At 32.0% G+C, this 20,638-nt stretch overlaps 1 protein-coding gene across 3 annotated transcripts in view; it reads left to right on the forward strand.

The window, feature by feature from the left end:
- The window catches only part of LOC123696603 (myosin-7B), a 90,534-nt gene that overhangs the window by 23,443 nt on the left and 46,453 nt on the right, over positions 1-20,638 (forward strand). The window contains exon 2 of one of the 3 annotated variants that reach the window (XM_045642891.1): positions 15,269-15,323. The exons of the other annotated variants lie outside the window; for them this stretch is intronic. The gene's annotated coding sequence lies outside the window, so the exon portion shown is untranslated. The remainder of the gene's footprint in view (positions 1-15,268; positions 15,324-20,638) is intronic. 3 annotated transcript variants of the gene reach the window in all.

Below are 20,638 nucleotides of genomic sequence, written 5' to 3' on the forward strand. Positions count from 1 at the left end.
TGTCTTCGCTTATTTGTATACGTCCGTAAAATGCGTAGATGGTGGTAAATATAGATCTATTAATGTATGAAGGAAAATTCATTATTGCGTTACAAATTGAAATTAGTATTTTCTAGTGTTAGATTTTACGCGAGTATTATACATTTAGAAATTAAAGATTTTTAACGGATTTTAAACACGAATCGCTGTAAAGTTCGTTAAACATCTTTAATTTCTAAATTGAAATTACATTGAAATCAAATAATGGCATAAAAATAAATAGACATTCGAATACGAAGTACAACCTTTAGCAAGGATTTATTTATTTTCGTATTCCCTATTAAATAATATCTGCAAAATATTTTGTTTTCTTTAATTTTTATGATCTTGTATCTGATGTAACTATAAAAGGAATAAAAACAATTACATATGAACAGATATAGAGCGTATTGGGTATTACATGACTGGTGAAAGCTAGTGATGTAGCGAAACATTTCGCTTGCGCGATTCAGAGCGAGGTGTCGCTCCACAGTGATATTCTTCAAATGTTACTTCACATATCAATTCTTCGTTTTTAGATTTTGTTTTTATTTTGCTATAATATTCACTTAATTATTATTATTGATTGAAGATAACATCTAAGGATTAAACTGTAAATTTAAAGATATATCTATCCTATCAATACATATACGAACGGGTTAGGTTTCCTTTTTAGGAAAATTTACAGTCTTGTACGCTATATAATATCATCGGTCTATTTACAGGTAGCGGTAGGTACTTACTGATAATAATTTATAAATATTGAATGACGTATGTAATGACACTTTATAGCGACAACTTCATCCTTTTCGATACAATCACATTTGGTGGCTGAATAGTGTCTATTAATATTTTTTAAGTTTGATATCCGCAAAATTGATATTAATCTAACGATAGAACGTAACTCGAATTAAATTTCTGACGCAATGAAAAGCAATCTTAAAAAAAAAACTTTTTTAAATTTGGAACCGGTTACTTTTTTTCTGCAATATTGAAAACATATCAAAGCTATTAGTGAAATTATTCTTTAACAGTTTGATTTTATTGCGTCCATTAAATTTTAATCTTGAGACACATTAAATAATAAAAAGAAATTGATATTTCATTTCCTAATAACATTGAAATTATTATTTTATTTTAGTGTTCTGATTCCAAACATGCAGTTGTCTATTACCCAAATTTATGTTATCTGTAGTCTATACCATGTCCATATTGGACATAATCAATCTGTTGACTAATTAAAGCCCCAAAGAGTAGAGTAATACAGACCTTGAAACTTCATATGTTACAAAATCGAGTCACGTTTGTTCCAAATCCAAGATCAGATTTACATACAATGTGTACACATGTCCGTCTGAGTCGGTGTAATTTGTTTCTAACTAAAATGGAGATAAGTGCCCGCTCTTAGTCAAATCTAGACAGAGACAATCAAATTCCTATAAGGACATTCGTAATCTCCTAACTATATATTACATAATATGTCGAAAAAACGAATCGACATTATGTAGCGTATGTTTTATTTTTCTTTAAATAAAGATCCTCAGTAAAAGAATTTTACCTGAGTCTCTTCTGAAATAGAAAAATAGTTTGGAAAATCCAAAAGTGCACGCCTCATAATCTCATCCTTTACAATAAAATTGATTATTTATAAAGAGTACACTATAAATATAAAAAAGAAATAAAATAAAACAGTTGGAAAAGTAAAGAAAGCGGTACCGTAATAATTGAGCTATTTTTCTTGTGGCCCCACCTAGATGTGAAACTGCGCAGGTTTAAGGGACTGACTACCAACTTATTTTTTTAAACCTTGGCTTATAGTATAAAGAATCGAGTTTATAATGGTGAATTTTGAGGACACTATAAATATAAAAAAAATAAAAAATAGTTTGGAAAATCCAAAAGTGCACGCCTCATAATCTCATCCTTTACAATAAAATTGATTATTTATAAAGAGTACACTATAAACATAAAAAAGAAATAAAATAAAACAGTTGGAAAAGTAAAGAAAGCGGTACCGTAATAATTGAGCTATTTTTCTTGTGGCCCCACCTAGATGTGAAACTACGCAGGTTTAAGGGACTGACTACCAACTTATTTTTTTAAACCTTGGCTTATAGTATAAAGAATCGAGATTATAATGGTGAATTTTGAGTACACTATAAATATAAAAAAATAAAATAAAATAAAGAATATATATAGATATACTAAAATTATGGATAACAGTCGATATTTTCTTTGTTTATTTAATAACAATTAAACCACATCGAATCAGACCCTGAAAAATGAAAGGGTTCTATTCCTGAGCATACTCAAGCGTAAGAGAAAAAAAAAGACTCGATTAGTAAAGTATTTCGGTCGCTATCGTGTTAACAAGAAAATCCTCCGCACATACAGACACACGGACGTCCAAGACAGAACTTTTTAAACTGTTTTTTAACTAGTTTAAATAACAAAAATGACATCAAAAATATCATGAATGTTAAAAATAGTGTTTTTTATTAATATGTGTGTGTATGTATTATCTTACAAGTGCAATGTATGATAGGTACATAAAGACATTTTAAGTTTGAAAAATCAGATGTTTTGCGCGAAGTGACAGTAGTACCCACCTCAACGCTTCGCTTATGAGGCGTGCAATAAAGGAGCTCTCGTTTTAAACAAAATTCTAGAATTACTAGTACCTACAACATTAGTTAATCATTTCATAAAACTAATGGAATGAAATTTTAAATAAAACATAACAGGAAGATTTCTTTAGATTTGGTAAAGAAAAAAAAAAGCAAAATATGACGCAAAAGATATATAATATGACGAAAAACAGAAATATAATTTTCGCTCGCGCAACAAACCGTACCACATAATCTCGTCAAGTTAATACCAATATTAAGATTAATTATTGCAGCGAATATAAATGGACGTAATGAATACTTGTTGCAGTGTTGCACGGTATGATCGCCCGCGGGTCACTAATATCTGCCGTTCATTCCCATCTCTTTATAGCTCCGAACTGGTTTAGTTATTACATCTGATAGATATTGTCTAAATAATATTGATGTACTGCCTGCCGCAGGCTCGTATCTTGTATTAGCTAATTTATTCCTTAAAACCAATGAGCGAAGATTGCAAATTTATTATCGCACTATGCATAGTGGTTGGATGAGACGGAGCTTGTATATACTGTGATTAATGTTAACGTAACCATCGCGATTGTTATCGAAATATAATTTTTTTTTTATTTTCATTTGAACATGTTTCATTACATTTACTTTCAATACATTTTGATTTATGTGATTTATTCAGCATTTATTGTAGTCTTTGCATCATTTATGTTTAAATCTAAAGAAGGAACACTTAATCTTACTGTAGAACAATTAAATAAAATAAAAATAAATAAATAAAAATTCTTTATTGACAATAGTTTTACATTTCGAAATACTGTGAAGTCTGTAGAACAATTTCGCTCAGAGTCAACATCCATATAAGCTTGGTATTTAAATACCAACTGTTAAAAACAAATTTGAACACAATACCTATTAACAAGTGATAACTGCGTTAAAAACAACCGACTTCAAACTTGCACTTGCAAAATTTACAAATACCTACAGACAAAAATGCTCATAAAATAAAAACTACTGGGCCTATTCGAATAAAATTTTTATGGGACCAATTCGACACCATCCCGCATCGAACAAAAAAAGAATCACGTAAATCGGTTCAGAAACCTCGGAGTAATCGGTGTACATACATAAAAAAAAATATATATACCGGCCGAATTGATAACCTCCTCCTTTTTTTGAAGTCGGTTAAAAATCAATTCTTTCTAGCTTGAATTATACTTGCTTTTTTTCTCATAATTTCCACATGAGCAAGTGTAATTCTTAAGGTGCGTATAAATTAAGCGCGGCAGCCGCGCGAGCCAATGTTCGACCAGAGTTGACGATCATTTGCTGCGCGAGCCAATATGTAGATATATTTTAAGTTGAACGTAGTTGCCGCGCGCGGCAGGCGATCCATCACGAACATCTCTTCTGTAGGACGCCAAAAGTATAGTCATTTTCTTTTTCAAGTCAGGAATAGGTATATCTATTTTTTTACTGATTTCTACCCACGCATCATACCTTACCGATTTATTGTGGTATTGGGAGGAAATCTGTTCCACAAAAATTCATCAGCGCCATACAATTGTATTAATAAACGGCATTTTTCGTTGTCTATTTTTACGTATACGCCGCGCGAGCCAAATCACCAAAATTACAAAACGTCCACACGGCGCGCGAGCGAACGACTGAAGCTCCTTTGATGCGGTCTCAAAAACCGACAGAGAGCGGATCGCCCCGCGGCACGTTCGAGCGCGGCAATGTTCGGGTCGCCGCGCGCGGCGATCCCGTCTACATAGTGCGCGGCCGCCGCGCGCGCCTATGTTCGATGGTTTGCCGCGCTTAATCTATACGCGGCTTTAGAAGCATTATCTCGTGGTTTATTCAGGAAACATTACAGACAATCAGGGATGTAAAACGGACGCATTTCCTGTAATAGCTACATCTATACCTGGGTTGAATGAGAGAACAATGTGTCCCCGCGTTATGCATACGAAGTGCATATGGTTTTTATTTTGTGGAAGTAAACTTGGTATTTTTATGGTAGATATTTTACGTTTTGAATATAATTTAAAATATTGTGTATCGCAAATGTAGAGCTGAATTTTTGCCATATTGTTTGTAACGAATAAAATTCACATACTCGTAGTCTGTAGTCAATGTATTTTAATGTAAGTGGCTTACCTACTTCTTTCTTTAAAAAATTAAAAGGCACGAGCAACTGTAATAAATTATATATTTTTTTATATTATAGTCTGTAATATTAAGCAATTTCACACAACAGTTTTAAATGAACGGGAAGGCTAATATTTCCGCTATAAAATACCTCGACTTAGCAAAAAGTATAAATAAACAATTTAATTAATAGTTACAATGCTATAATACTGTTCAGCCAACTATGAAGTTATAAAAGTTATTATATGATGAAAAAAATATTAAATATCCATAGAATTATTAAGCCATCGTTTATGAAAAAACTTAACCGTTTTTATTAGGTATTGTTACAATATTATTCGATACAGTAAACCAGGTAGGATAATCCTTTTAATATATTCAAAAGTAACATTCTAATATTAATGTAACTGAAATTTTTATACAAAATATTTCGTTGATAATTAACCTTTTTCGTAATCTTTCATTTTGTTAAAATTAACAAGTTTTATTATATAAGTTACGAATTCCGTTTACTAATACTACAACTTATTTGATAATATTGAAAGTATTGTTATTTACCTATATCTATGTAATTCCGATAGTATCCAACTTCGTGACTGCTGTCGACACAAATTGTTCTCCTGTATTTGGCGGAGAAAGTACACGCAGTTTATTAAGAGAGGTTGAAAATAGTTTATATGTGCTGGATATGAAAATAATAGTTGGTATTTTAATTCAATTTCTTATCGTATTAAGCTTGGTATTAAGTATCGAAAAGAAGCTAATATAGTACCTACTCTTAAACAAAACAAATGAGTGTTGACATCACCTCTGAAAAGAGTTCATCGCTTTGAGGTTTTCTAATTTTTATATATTAACTCACCCAGAAACTAAATACTTACATCATAATGCATTTACCTAAATAAAGTAAGTGGATCTCGAGCAAATATTTAATTAGCTAACATTCACTTGCAGTCGATCGCCAAAGGTTAACGACCTATTGAAGTCATTCCCACGTGTCCTCATCTCATTACACCGTAATATGTACGTGTTGCGAAAAAATTATGTGTTCTTTTGTCTTCTAAATTAGTTTTAATTGCATTGTTTCTTAAACTTGAAAATTATACGGCTTAAAACGTTTTTCAGGCGCTTCAAGCCTTTGTTCTATAATAAGAGGTTCTCTTTTGATTCAAAGGTTAATTTATACTTTGTAATCCGTTATAAGATACCTAAGTTAATTTTATTAACTACTAGTGGTCCACCCCGGCTTCGCCCGTGGTACATATTTCGCAATAAAAGGTAGCCTATGTCCTTTCTCGAGTATCAAAATATCTCCATACCAAATTTCATGCAAATTGGTTCAGTAGTTTAGGCGTGATTGAGTAACAGACAGACAGACAGAGTTACTTTCGCATTTATAATATTAGTATGGATTCGTCAGATTGAAAGCAATTGGTTTCTCTATTTTCAAAATCACCGTATGTAATTTGTTTTGATAAAAAATCCTATTTCGCCAAAAGCTACTGATAATTTATTTTATATGGTTATTGTAGCCATACTAGGTACCTACATTATAGAATACCGTTAAGATTACGATGCTATTTCTTCGATCTTCCACTTTTGATACGAAGTACTTGAAATTGATTCGTCACTATTGCAACCTCCCACAGCTCTGCCGCTCGAAGAAGCTTAAGCCCCAGTTAATCTCAGCCGTTACTCAGCATTATCTATGAAGTAATAAAGTTCGTTCGCCTTGCGTATGCTTTCTAAAGAATCCGCCGGAACTAAATGATTCCTAACATCAGATGCGTTAAGGTGTGTCCGATGTGTGTGACTGACACTAATGCGTGATTCCGTTACCGTCGCGTGCCGTCGTGCCCGCTCCTACTACTGGTGCCAAGTGCCAATAGATACATAGAAAGTGAATTTTTATCGACTTGTCAAACCGCAAGATGTATTGTGATTTGTATTGTGTTGACTGCGAAATTGGGAATGTGTGGTATTTACCAGATATCTGGTGACTGCGCTCATTTTCTCTTTCTTACATTCCTGTTATTATCTTGGTTATTAGAAAGAGTTTGGCATCTTTTTAAATCGTTAAAACATTTATTAATTGTAATTGATTCATATAATAACAATGAATCAATCAGAGAGTCAGAGAATCAGAGATTCAGAGACCTTTATATAAAATTTTATAACGCTATCATATTTAGAAAATCTTCCAAGTGTAATTTGGGCATACATTTTGTTCTTTGGTAGGTACTGATGGTTTTATGTCAACGTGCATTTAAACCTCATTTTAAGCGAGATGCGATGGTAAAGCGCCAGGTGGTCTGCTGTGCAAGTATTACGGGTTTTACACGTGTAAGCTTGTTTCACACTGGATTTCTTTGAGGTCAGCAGAAGCACCGCTTAAATTGGCGGTTATTGTCATCACGAGTGAATGTGAAAGATTTTGTCGAGAAGTCGTCGAGACTAATTTGGTTGCAAACCTAAATCGATTCGAGTATGAAATATAGCTACTATATGCGGCTATGATAAAAGATATATTGTCTGCCTCAGGCAAAGTGTATTAGCACATAACCTCGCCATTTAAAAGCGTGAAGCTTTGTAGTAGTCATTAAACATGTAAGATATTTATTGCGCACGCGCTTAATTAATCGGAGTCAACTCTTCAACACATTCCCTAGCAGATATGAGTCATCTACCCATTTTGGTAGGTGGCTAGACGAGTCTACGTCTAGAACTAAAATGTGTTAATATACCGTGATGTTGCTTTTTACGGTTATCAATTTTTTCAGACGTAGCCTTGATATGTTGCATATAAAAACTGTGGGAAAAATATTTGTGGTTCTGTTTTAAATGAAATAAAATATACAAACAATATTTAATTACAATGCTATATAAACATGAATAAACACCATGTTTATATAATTCCTAGTAAATTCTATAAGGTTTTAAAAATAAAACATTGTTAATTAAATTGTAAACTCTATTTAAAAATTGCATCTTGCTAGATAGGTACTTGAGCCCTAAGCAACACCTAAGTATCAACAGTACCAAATAACAATACCAAATTACATACTAAGTTCTTAATTTACCATCGTCACAGATACTATAAAACTTACCCAACGTGTATATGTCGTGGCCATATCGTAGATTTGCTCTTTTTATGAAATGGTCAATTTAGTTTGGCCAGATCGTTAAATCGTCAACGTTTCACGATTTGGTCATCCGCATTTGGCCAGATCGTCGATCCGGCCAAACGTGGATGGCCATTTCACGAAATGCGACCATTTTTGTTTCTTTTTTAAAAAGCGATTCGCTTCTGGCACTCGCCGGCCGCTGCCGCGGCACGCTCGCTTTGCTCGCTCGCCTCGTGCGTTGTTTATTAAAGTCTAACCTAACCTAACCTAACCTATATTTTATACGATCTGGCCAAATGTCGATGACCAAATCGTGAAACGTTGACGATTTAACGATCTGATCAAACTATGTTGGCCATTTCATGAAATGAGCCTACGATACGATATGGCCACGACATATACAATTATACATCTTGCATCAGGTCCTCATTTCCTACAATTTAAAGAGATGATTAACAAACGCGTGAACTTAATGAAGATTAAAACGACGGAAACTAACACATTTTGCAAAACTTTATAATTATGTATTGCAAAATTCTGTCGTGTGAACTCTTGTATTAATTTTAGTATCATCGACATATTAAATTTTATACAATTATCATTAATTAAAATAATGTTAGGTAGTGGTTGATATTGATATTCTTTGAGTGTAAAACATCTAATTTATCTCATTGTGAAAAAAAGCAATTATAGAAATTCTTAAATTTTATAGGATTTTTTGTCTCTTCTTATGCGATTTTATTGTTAAGACTATCCAGGACGAAACGATTAACTTAAAAAATTTAAAACCTTCATTACCGTCTCAAAGATGCAATCTTGTTTCAATCTTCTCTCAAATGGCTACCCAGAATTAACGTTGACATAATTACTCTTTATGAGAATTTAAAACAATACAATCGTCTACGAAGAATAGCGGTTAGTTTGAATAAATAGAGCACAGAGAACAATGATGCGTCGACGTTTTTTAACTGACCGACTTTACTGGCAACATTCTTATGAGAAAAATCCACAATTGGCGGCTTAAATTATGAAATTATCATCCAATTATAACTGCACAACGTATTAAAATGCTTATAAGAACTTTTTGAGGTGCATACAATTAAAAGACATTATTTCATTTTGTACATATACTCTACCGAATATAGTACCAGAGGGAAAATTATCATGTAGTATGAATGAATCGTATCATAATATCATAGTATACTCTAATAAAAATAAATTTATAAAATAAGAATATACATTCATAGGTGAGAGTGTGTACATAACCAAATCTTTAAAATAGTGTTTTGGAACATCATTACTCATTTACACACTTCGTCAAAGAAATAAGAATTGAATGGTTTCGTAACTTTTATAATATTACACAATAATCGCAATAATTGTTATGGTGTTGTTAATGCTTTCGGACTTAAGTATTGTCATAAACAGTTTCTACTATTTTCTAGATTTATTATTCACAGTTGATCTCAGTTTTACATTCAAACATTGAATAAGTAGTACTTATAAATTACAATTTATGTATATATTTGTATTTGTGTAATTTGGTTCTTACCAAATACCAAGTATGTTGTAGGGTTTCAAATGTAAGTAACAACCACGGCGCAGCCTCACAAACATAATCTAGGCCAATAAAACAATTTTAACTGCTGTTCACAAAAAAGATGAGGGTTCTAAATTCTTAGCGTTTTTGAGTTTAAATAGTTCTGAATTACTATTTAAATCGGATGTAAAACCAAATTCGTTCTTTATTTTTTCTTTATCGTATTGCATGTATCAGATTTAACATACTTTACTATTTTTGTTTTTTGGATTAGTTATACGCTGGTTATTCTCGGAAGAGTCAAACGAGGTTGAAGATTAATGAATACTGTAGATATATTTGTAGAATCATAATTTATTATCATGTAACGGCATTATCATAAATGCATTTGAATAAAGATAATTTTCAGTTTAAGATGCGTATACATAAGACCACGAAGTAATTTTTTTAAACGAAAACAATAAGGTTTTACAATAGAAGGTATAAACATATCTGTAGATAGTAGAAAGAACTCTACGAATCTTAAAAAATAAATTAAGTAGGCAGGATATCACCATTTAAAGCTTATCTAAGAATGATAAGTCGGTAATAAGCATGACAGGTTATTGTGTAAGATCTGAGTTATCGCATAATTTATATGTTTAATGGGTGTTCTGTGCATCGTGTGGTTAGATCAAATATCGGTGTGGGTGTTCCTCGCACATCCGGCCGTGCCCTGTAGGCTCTATTGTTTTGTTTATGTCAACGTGTATATTGAGGGAAAGAATTGTGTTCTATATAATATATTGTATGGTACTTTTTAAAATGTTCGGGTTATATTTGTCATATTTAATAGCGATGTGGAATGGAGAAACGCAGTTGGTATGTAAATGTTGAAGTATTGTGTTCCTACACAGGCTTGGTTATATTTTATCGAAGCTCATATTATATCTAATAAATCACTAAAATTAGGACGTTCCAAAATGTTTGGATAATATATTTATTTTATAACTATTTCTTCAGTTCGTTGACCAGTAATTGTGTAAGATGCATCAAGCTAATACTGTTATACCGTATTAAATTACGAAACGGTCTACTTCTATGAAATTCAACGGACAGCGACTTATTTATTTATTTTACACCAGGTACACGCTCATTACAAGTAGGATAATATAAAAAGAAACCAAAACCAGAAATATCTAAAAATATGTGACATTTTTAACTGTATCTATGTGGAGCAGCAAATTATAAAAAGTGTGACATTTTCTAATTTCGCGGAATTTAATTATTTATCTCGCTAAAAGCTTTTGCTAGTGACTGTCCACAGATCACAATCAGAAGTTACGTTTAAGTTACAGTGAATTATGTCACTGGTTAATGCACTGTACATTGTGAACGACAAGCCGACAAGAATTTATTATGGGCTTGTTCTTGTTAGACTTCTTTATAATTATTTACTGTTTATTGAATGCAGGCGCACGCGGAGAATACCGACATGTCTTGACATTTAAATATTACGTGTTTATGTCGTAAAGCCTTTGGAAATTCATAATTTATAAGCTTATTTATCGCATGGATAGACATCAAATATTTTCCAAAAATGTTATGGCTATCAAATACAGGTTTTGTGATTGAATATAGAACGAAATAGAAACGTAACTAATCTCTATGTGAACTCAATACCAAGATCATTTATTAAAATAAAATAAAAAACGCATTAAAGAACCTTCATGACTTGCTGGTATAAAATTGAATGCCTACCTAATTTATAACTTAGATATAGTCGTAATAACAATAGCTATAAACATACAAACATGCAAATAATGTATTATCATACACGCGAACGCATTTTAAAATTCAGAACGGAACTTGCTTAATATTCAAACGAATCTAGCTAATATTTACGAACGCATAAATTTTCACGTGACATGCCTCTGCGACTGAACTAGATACTGCATTTACTTTGTAGATTACGCCGGCTTGTTTTTGTAAATATTTAACGGTTTTACGAAATAGCATCTACTAAAATCTAAATAGTTCTATTATTGGTACCAATTAAAAAATTTTAAATTTGACAATTATGTCAATAAATAAAAACAAAATATCTCTGCCAGCTTTTGGGGCATTCGAATTCCTATGTCATTAAAATTAATTATCAATTATTATGAGACGTTACAATTAAAAATTAACTATGAGTTCAAAAGTCAATGTTGCACGTTTTAGCTATATAGTCTTGACTGTAGGCATTATTAAATAAATGTACCCGAAATATAAGTTAAATTGTCATTCGCTACGTACACGAGCTACAACAGCTGAAACCATTCAAAATAAAATATCTTTGTCCCAATTACTTTCATCTACTAAACCTTAGATTATAAATAATGAACCGTGACCAATATTCACATTTTTATGTTTCGTAATAACCTCGACTATTGGTCTAATTTCCACGGTTGAACTAAGCTATTAATATTATGCCCATTTGGGCGCGGCGGCTGCGTTGAAAGTACCGGTTAGATTACTCGGTTTTAATGAATTACTGTAACAGCGAATACATGAGTTACATAAATTGACTGTCACCGATATGGTTGTTTATTTCGAGTTGTCGTCATATTGGTACCTTTAGAAGGGTGCGTCCCTATGAACCAATTGTGTGCTGTTCAAAAAAGTAGGACACAACAAAACACAGCGTGCGTTTAGATGATTTTAGAACTTTGAAGTGTTGCCTCCTTTAGGTCTATAATACTTAAATAATAAATAAATTGTGATTCATGTCCTGACGTAGTGGAATACTGGTATTCAATTTAAATAAATAAATGAATGAATTACAAGTCAAGTTCAATATTTACTAGAGGAAGTGATGACTAATTCAATTTGAGTAGGTACAGAGACATCATGGAAAGCAGTGACCACACAAATTTTAGAAAAAGTGGGATACGAGACTAAGCCTCGACATGCATCATCGCTCCGAAATATCGGTGCCACAGTATAAAATAGAATTAATACAATTATTCAATTGTAAAATCTAAAAACAACTCTCAACTCTTTAGTCAATATTACACAAGCTTTTCAAAGTTCATCTAGATTCACTAGTCTAGACAAACGTTCTGCTATCACTTAGGGGTATAAAAAGGTCATAATATAAAGTGGTAATTTTTATAAATGCAAACGTACTATACAGTTGGAATGAATTCATTCCTGACTGTTAATCAATCATATCAATCAGTTTTAACAAAACAGTTTGTATAATTTAGAATTGAGGAAAAGTTATAGAAATATTATATAACGATAAATTACAGTTCATGAAAGAAAAATACCGATATCTATATCAATCAAATTATGAAAGTCGACCTTAATTTGTTGCAAAGTTTTGCAAGTATAAGGGCGTAAGCATGTTCTTTGCAAGTAGGAAATTGCCAATACTTTATGAATTTCTAATTGAATAATTTATATGATAAGCTTACTGGTTCTGATTCTGTTTGATGTTGAATCGCGTAATCAATTAAGCCTTCGAGCTTATCATTCAAAAAAAGTTTTGTAACAAAATTATTATGAACTAGATTTCCAGCCGCGGCTTCTCCCGCGTTTTCAAAGAAAAACCCGCATAGTTCTCGTTTCTGTGGGATTTCCTGGGTAAAAAGCCTATCTCTTTTCCTGGTTTTTACACACTACGTAAATTTCATTTTTATCGGTTCGGTAGTATTTGCGTGAATTATTATGAAACATCCATCCATCCTCACAAACTTTTGCATTTATAATATTAGTAGGATTTCTAGTTATATTACTCAAAATAAGAGTTAATGAAATATTAGTATTTTGCATTGAAAGTGGCAAACTTGTAGGATATTTTAATTTTTATTGTTGAGTATAAGTATTATCTGCTTACCAGCACGCAGATGTAATGAAATGTGACCATTATAAAATAAATACCATATAAGCACGATAATTTTATAATAACCACGATTACAGTAATGATACTAAAAACGAATATGGTTGCGAATTATAGACCTTGGTTTTAATAATTTTAATTAACATCAAACAATGTAGCTCAAAAATAATTCTTAGCAACTGTAGAATATCAAAATATTAGTAGTCAAACTTTTATATAAAGTAAAGATTTATACTTCAAGTATTTAAGAAAAGTTACAGTAGTTTGCTTCGTAAAGTTCAATGACGCTCTGAGTCTGGATTTTTTTTTCTATGAATTTACTTTTGTTGTTTATCTTTCGAAATACACGCAAGTAGCCAACTCTAACTTTTCTGGTTATTTCTCATTCACTGTAAATAGGTGCTTGCTAATATTTTTTATACTTACCAATGCATGATATAAGCTACCACAGCCTATATTTGTACAAACAATCTAACAATCAGAAAGTGATAAAAAGTCAATCATGTAAGGGCATAAGGAAAGTGTAAGAGCAAAGAGGTGCGGAACGCGAAAGTTGATAAGAATCATTACGACGCTGTCTCGACGTGTATTGACGATTGCTTTGAATGTATTATATTGCGTGTACCTTTTTTATTGAGGTAAAAGGTCTTTTGCTTGTACTTTCGTAATATTATCGTCAAAATGCCGGTTTAAAGCGTTCTTTAGCACACTCATTTGTTTGGAACGATTTTACTTAAAATCTTCCAACGTTGTTTTACCATCTATTTAGTTCATATGAAAACAGTTACTCGGAGAATTATAAAAATGTAATTTTTTCATGGAGAAATGAATACGCTTATTTTGTTTATGTATTATATTAATAAGGCCTACTGTTTAAAGTAGCAAACCGGCCGCGGCCGCGGTGCGACGGTTGACTCTTCATTGTAGCTCTACATACCATGATATCTCGCAACCCTTCACTGATCGACTATGCAATTGTTTAAATATGTGAATTACCCTCCTAAATATATTTCTCCATGCATCTCAGCATAGCATTATGCATTTAACGAAGAATTCAGTGCAGTTAGTTGCACGCATGTGTAATCCCAGTCTGCGGTGATTATTTCAAATTACACAGCTGTCCACTTGCGGTTAAATATTTACCGACAATTAAGTAAATTAACATAGTCTTCCAAATGTTTGAAAAGGCTAATTTGGAGGCTTTATAAATGCCTTAGTTTCAATCTCACACATAATTTGTTTAATTTTACACACTGAATTGCTTCTGCCCATAAATAGGTATGTAGGCTAGTATAAATTCTTCTTCTTCTTTTATTAAACTAACCTTAAAGCTTTTAATCAAGGATGGGATATATTATTTCATTCACATATTAATGTGAAATGCATGGAAACGGATATGAAGCCATTCACATGTGTGCTTTAATTCATTTCCTTACCGTCATAGGGATTCCTTTATGCATTTGTAATAATGCGTCTATACATTTATTGATATTATGTTATAGCTTGATATTTCAATTAAAAATTAATACGTTGAACAGTTCTTTATATTTATTAGATAACGATTTACAAATAGGAACTTGTAATAAGCATGATTGTCAAATAAATGTAACAAATGAATAAAATAAGTCGAGTACAATTGCTTAGAATTTGTTGTCATTGCATTTAATTCATTTGAATTGCGTGCGGACCTAATTACGTTTTCTATATTAAGTCGGAAGTAGACCAAATAATTATACATTGTATTCCGATATACAAATAATACAGTGAAAGTATTAAATAAAGAAATAATCAGCGGCGCGGCAGAGTCCAGGTGAATGACACGTGATGCACTTGACGACATTATGCAAGCGACAGGTTTTGGATAATATCCAGTGAATTACATAATAATTACTTTTAAGAAATCACATTATGTTTTCATAATTTTGATTAAGTACTTCTCTTGTTGCAGGTGGGGATTCTTTTCGTAAAAATGTCTTGCTGTAATACTGAGCAAATTACTTAAGGTAAGCGAATGTTTTATTTGTATAAGCAGCGATCTTCCACAATATTTCAAGTGATCTTAAAGGTAATTGGTAGAACTTATTCGGTGTTAAAGTCGAAAAGTATTGATTTTTTGCGATATATTTTTTGCAAAAACTGCATGGGCGTATCGAATCGCGCTCCGCTTATTTAGATAGTTCGATATTCTTGAACTTGTCGTAAATTTAATTTAATTGCCATAAAAATTAATACAATTGTTCTTTTATTTTACTGCGTCTCATTCAAGTTCAAGGGCAGGAAGGATTTAAAATCGACAAACATGAATAACATTTTCTTCTCTTTGAAAACTCAATATGTATTTTACTTACAATACTTTTTCCTAACCACGTTTTAACATTTCTCCATCAATACAGACAAATCTCATAGATATTACGGCTGTCAGGTTGGCTGTGGTTTACAATTTTTTCTCCACATAGCGTTCTGACATTCATGATTACATAATACGTAAAAAGAACAGAATGGACAGAGCAAGCGATATTTAGTTTTTACAGGCGATATAATAAGAGGTTACTGACATCACGTCAACTCTGCTGAGTGGTGGCTAAATAAGGTCTGACAATCGGATCTTAGCATTCGATGACGCAATATAAATCGTTCTCTTATGTATAAGAAAACAATACGCAGTGAATGTTATAATGTGATGAACTGAAATACGAAATCAATTTATATTTGGTGAAACCGTGAAAACAGGGCAATTTTAAATGTTTTGCAATGATTCATATGCGAGGAAAATCATATGTTACATACTCATTAGTCAAACATAGTTAAATCATCTTTTATAATTATAATTCTACTCATTTTTTATCTATTCTTTGCACATACAACAAAGCAATGCCGTTTATTCATTGCATCAAAAAAAGATTTGTAAATAACAACTGCCAGCAAATGACGAACAATTATATCCATCGACATAACCTGTCAAATTACGGCAGCTTGGTTGAATATTCATGTCTGAACCGTGACCCTAAACAAGTGTCATTTTAATTAATATCCACGACTTAATCCACGTGTCAAGGCTTCGAATTATTCGTAGTAGTCGGTTCACACGCAAGGGTTTATAAAGATACGTTCATAAGGTATTTTCTTACAGTATCGTGTTACTTGGCGCTCTTGATCGGCTTCGTGGAATACACCAGTGTATGTGGTGAACGTGAGAATCGCTAGAAAATTGTAATGTACTTAGGTTCGATTTAAAAGAATTCCTGATACAAAGCTTAGGCATTTCATGAAACTATCACGTGAAGTTTTTCAATTATAAATTGACGCAAACTTCTACACCTGTTAAAACAGTAAATATATCTGTTTCTCTAATATTCAATTATAAAAATAACGAACTAATTAATATCTATACATATTTTGTTGCAATATGATGTTAACATTTTTAACATAAACGCTACTTTATAAAACATGCCGCGCCTCTGCCATTTTATAACTTAATAGAATAGTTTAATTCAACCTTGTGTGTCGGCTTTTTGTTTGTAAACAGGTCATGAGTTACATTCATTTTATTGAGGTTTGATATTCCGATGTGCAGTGTGTTTGAGAATTACATAATGCATGTTATTTATGCTTAAGTTGAAAATTGCGTGGCTGTCTCTAAGGGTGAATTCCCGAGACAGTTTGATAATATAGTATAGGGAATATAGGATAATATAGCACGTAATAAATCCTCATATTAAAAACGAGTTGTGCATTCTACGGCGACTACGCCTGCCGAAGTAGTTTTGCGATGTCTGAATCCTATAATTCTAGAGGAATTAACTATGTAACAGACTATCAGTGAACGGAATTCATCCCAGCTAAGGCTAACTCCATTCATATGATCATACTGACATTGAAGTATATAAGGCGACTGTTTTGTTTACATTGTTATTTTTATCAAGATTTTCATATAACTCTAATTATTTCAAAATACCCACACAAATTGCAAAACTACCTCTTGGTCCATTTGTAAATAAACAAATTAAGAACCTTTACGACTTTAAAACTTTTCTAAAATAAGCAAAAATATGTTTGAATTTGAGTTTAATTGGGCCCAATATAACCATTAGAACGTAAATGTGGTCCTGCCCATATAATGTTGTTAAATTATCGCCATTTGGTTATTTTTAAGACAGGGTATGATTGCCATGTAAGTCAATACTCTCGTGACATGTAGGCAGGTAACTGATACAATGCTGATTACGATCATCAACACCCACTGCACAATGGTTGACGGCAATGCAGGTCAAGAACATGTTCTGTTTACATCCAAGCCTTATCTGTTTCATTAGATTTTATTATACTTTTGTTTAATGGAGTATTCGTTCTATTTAATTACGTTGAATTGTTACTTCGATACGGCTTTTCACTGCCTAACCGTTACAATTGAACGCTCTGTAAAAAAGCCTAGTTATAGGGAAAACAGAGTTTGTCAATTGAATGTTTATAATTCCTTTTTTTCTTTTTTTTTCAATTAAATAACTATACAAATATTTTAACTACTTGGGTCTGGCGGAAATAAATCCACAAAAATATAATAAAATGTTGTTTAGAGGTTAATAAAACATCAGTTGTATTTATTTGGTTCTTTAGGATCGAATGGACACCTTGTTAATTATCCTCCGACCCAAATTAGTAAAGTCGTCTCAATAAAATTTGAAGACTTGTCTCTTTTATTAAAAGTGCGTAGGTTAAATGTTATTAGAGCTTTTATATATTTCTCATAAAATAAAATAAGGATGTAACCTTGCAATGGGTACTTTATTTACCACAATTTGTTTACATATTGAAGGCAAGAAAACCTTCATTATTTGCAAATAATTAAAATTATGTTCGTTTGATAGATTTCATTTAAAAAATGTCTCTGTCTGTTATTTTTTGACTGTGTTATTACCATCAAAAGAGCTTTAATTCAATTTCTGCTTCTAGTGATGTTAATCGGAATAATTACTTGAAACGCGGACATCCCTATAACAATAGTTTGTTGAAGAATTGGCTCCAATTCACTGCTTCGCTTCGATGACCGCACGATCATCTCTGACAATGCTGGAGCTCACCTCGGGCGTGCCTTGACCGACTTAGTGCTGGGAAGTTTATATCGATAATCTCTAATTAAATAATCCATTTTATTTATACTTTCTGGGATTCCACTAGATATATCCTGTATAGTAGAGGTAGAGCGTGAAGAAAACGAAACTTAAGAAAGATAGCAATTGTGGGACTGAAATTGTTCCAGTAACAAAATCAAGGGTACGCTTTTTAATTTAATCAGAAAGTAGACCGATGCTTTTTGCTTGTACTCAAATGTTGACTTCTTTTTGCCATACATAGCTCACTATAATTAATTGCTGAAAGCCTTTCATCGAATCTGTTTGCCACTCACGTGCCGAACGGTACCGAAACATATAATTTGTCAATAATTTGGTCCAATACTGCCAGCCTACATGCAAATATAATCACATAGTTTCACCATAAAACTTAATTATTGTTTTATATAACAATGTATATGGGGCGACGGCACGCTTTCATCGGCCGTAGCTGTCGATCACGCGTCAACATCACCATTTTGGGTACAGCATATGGAGGTGCCGCTTTCAAATACAATGTTAATTAAATTATAGTTCCTTATAATGGGTTATCAATTATGGCAATGAATAATGATTGGAAAAATTAGAGCCAATAAAACGTTTTTAATTGGGATTGATTTATTGACCAGTTGTGAGAGACAAAAATTCTGAACCGATAGAAAAATTGTAACGAATTGGAAACATCGGTTTAGTTATCTTCTCCAATAATTTATTTGGAAAATTCACATTTAATTGAAAATATTTATCTAGCAAATTTTCGAAAACATGAAAGTTTACAATTCTAATTTCACAATATCTGTTTGTATGCAAAATTTTATACGCATGCCATACATAATTATTTCACGGTATGTGACTTTGGTCCGTTACTTTCAAAACATTCACATAATACCTTTGGGATCTCACCTGTTTTTGCTCCAATATATTATATTATATCCGCCATCATGCTGATGCAATTCCCTGGATCATTTTATAAATAAAATTAATATGTATAGAATTGAGAGCGAATTATTCTAAATAACTTATTACTTATGACTCCATTTCTTATTAATTTTAGCTAGAAAATGTAAAATAGTTTTACATTTAATTGCAACTTCAAAAATGTGTAAAATATTACCAAATAACTGTACACATATACCAGAAAATAATTAGCTCTTTTAAGTGGGCCTTGCTGAATAGAAATGATAACGGCTTGGCCGAAATACATATACTTTTTAAAACTCAAATAAAACTTACATTTCAGTATATAATTAGATTCTGAATTGAATGGATTCGACTAGAAAAACTTAATTAGAAGTTTATTATAACATAAGCTGACGGCCTCTTTTGCGTGGTTTGTGTCACTATGCAAAAAAGTCATAACATAGATAGGTATCTATAGTGTTGTAGAGCGAAAGACAAACTAACAATTAACATACAATTTCGCTCATATAAGACTAGCATTGATTTAATATTCATCCTTTATACTTGATTGCCTATAACGTGGGTAAACAATATATAAATAAATAAATAAATAAATAAAAAATACATTATTCTCTCACAAATCAGCTAATTTATTTGGAAAAACTATCAAAGCGTACTCAGAAACATAGCATAGACAGAGAGCCATTGAACGCTTCATAATTAATGGGGTTTATTTGCATTGAAACTGTATACGCATTCCTTGTTACAAACTGGCGTGAGAAGTGAAAAGATTGTGCATAATGCTGTTATTAACCATTCATTTATGTCCATCAATTATGCAGCTGCGTATTGTGGATTATACTAGATACATTTTATTTGCTTTTTGCGAATTGCGATATATTATAAGTATGTTAAGAAAATAGCATGAACGAAGGGTATGAGTTTCTAGTACAGTGTTTTTCTTTTCTTTATTTTTTTTTATACATTACTAGCTTACCGCCCGCGGCTTCGCCCGCTTTGACTTAAACCTAATAAATTATATACTAAAACCTTCCTCTTGAATCACTATATCTATTAAAAAAACTGCTTCCGCAAGATTTAAGCATAGGTACAAAGGGACATAGGGACAGAGAAAGTGACTTTGTTTTATATTAGTGATGCTGTGAAATCCAAGTAATTTATACAGACAAATCTTTGATATGTGGTATGCATGCATGTTAATGTAGGGTTACAAGTTACAACTTAAAGCTGGTACTTCGAAGGCGGTCTTTATTAAAATATTCAAATCAAAGCGTTTCGTGATGTCTGTT

This window comes from Colias croceus, chromosome 13, assembly GCF_905220415.1.
Source record: "Colias croceus chromosome 13, ilColCroc2.1".
In the NCBI taxonomy this organism is placed as follows: domain Eukaryota; kingdom Metazoa; phylum Arthropoda; class Insecta; order Lepidoptera; family Pieridae; genus Colias; species Colias croceus.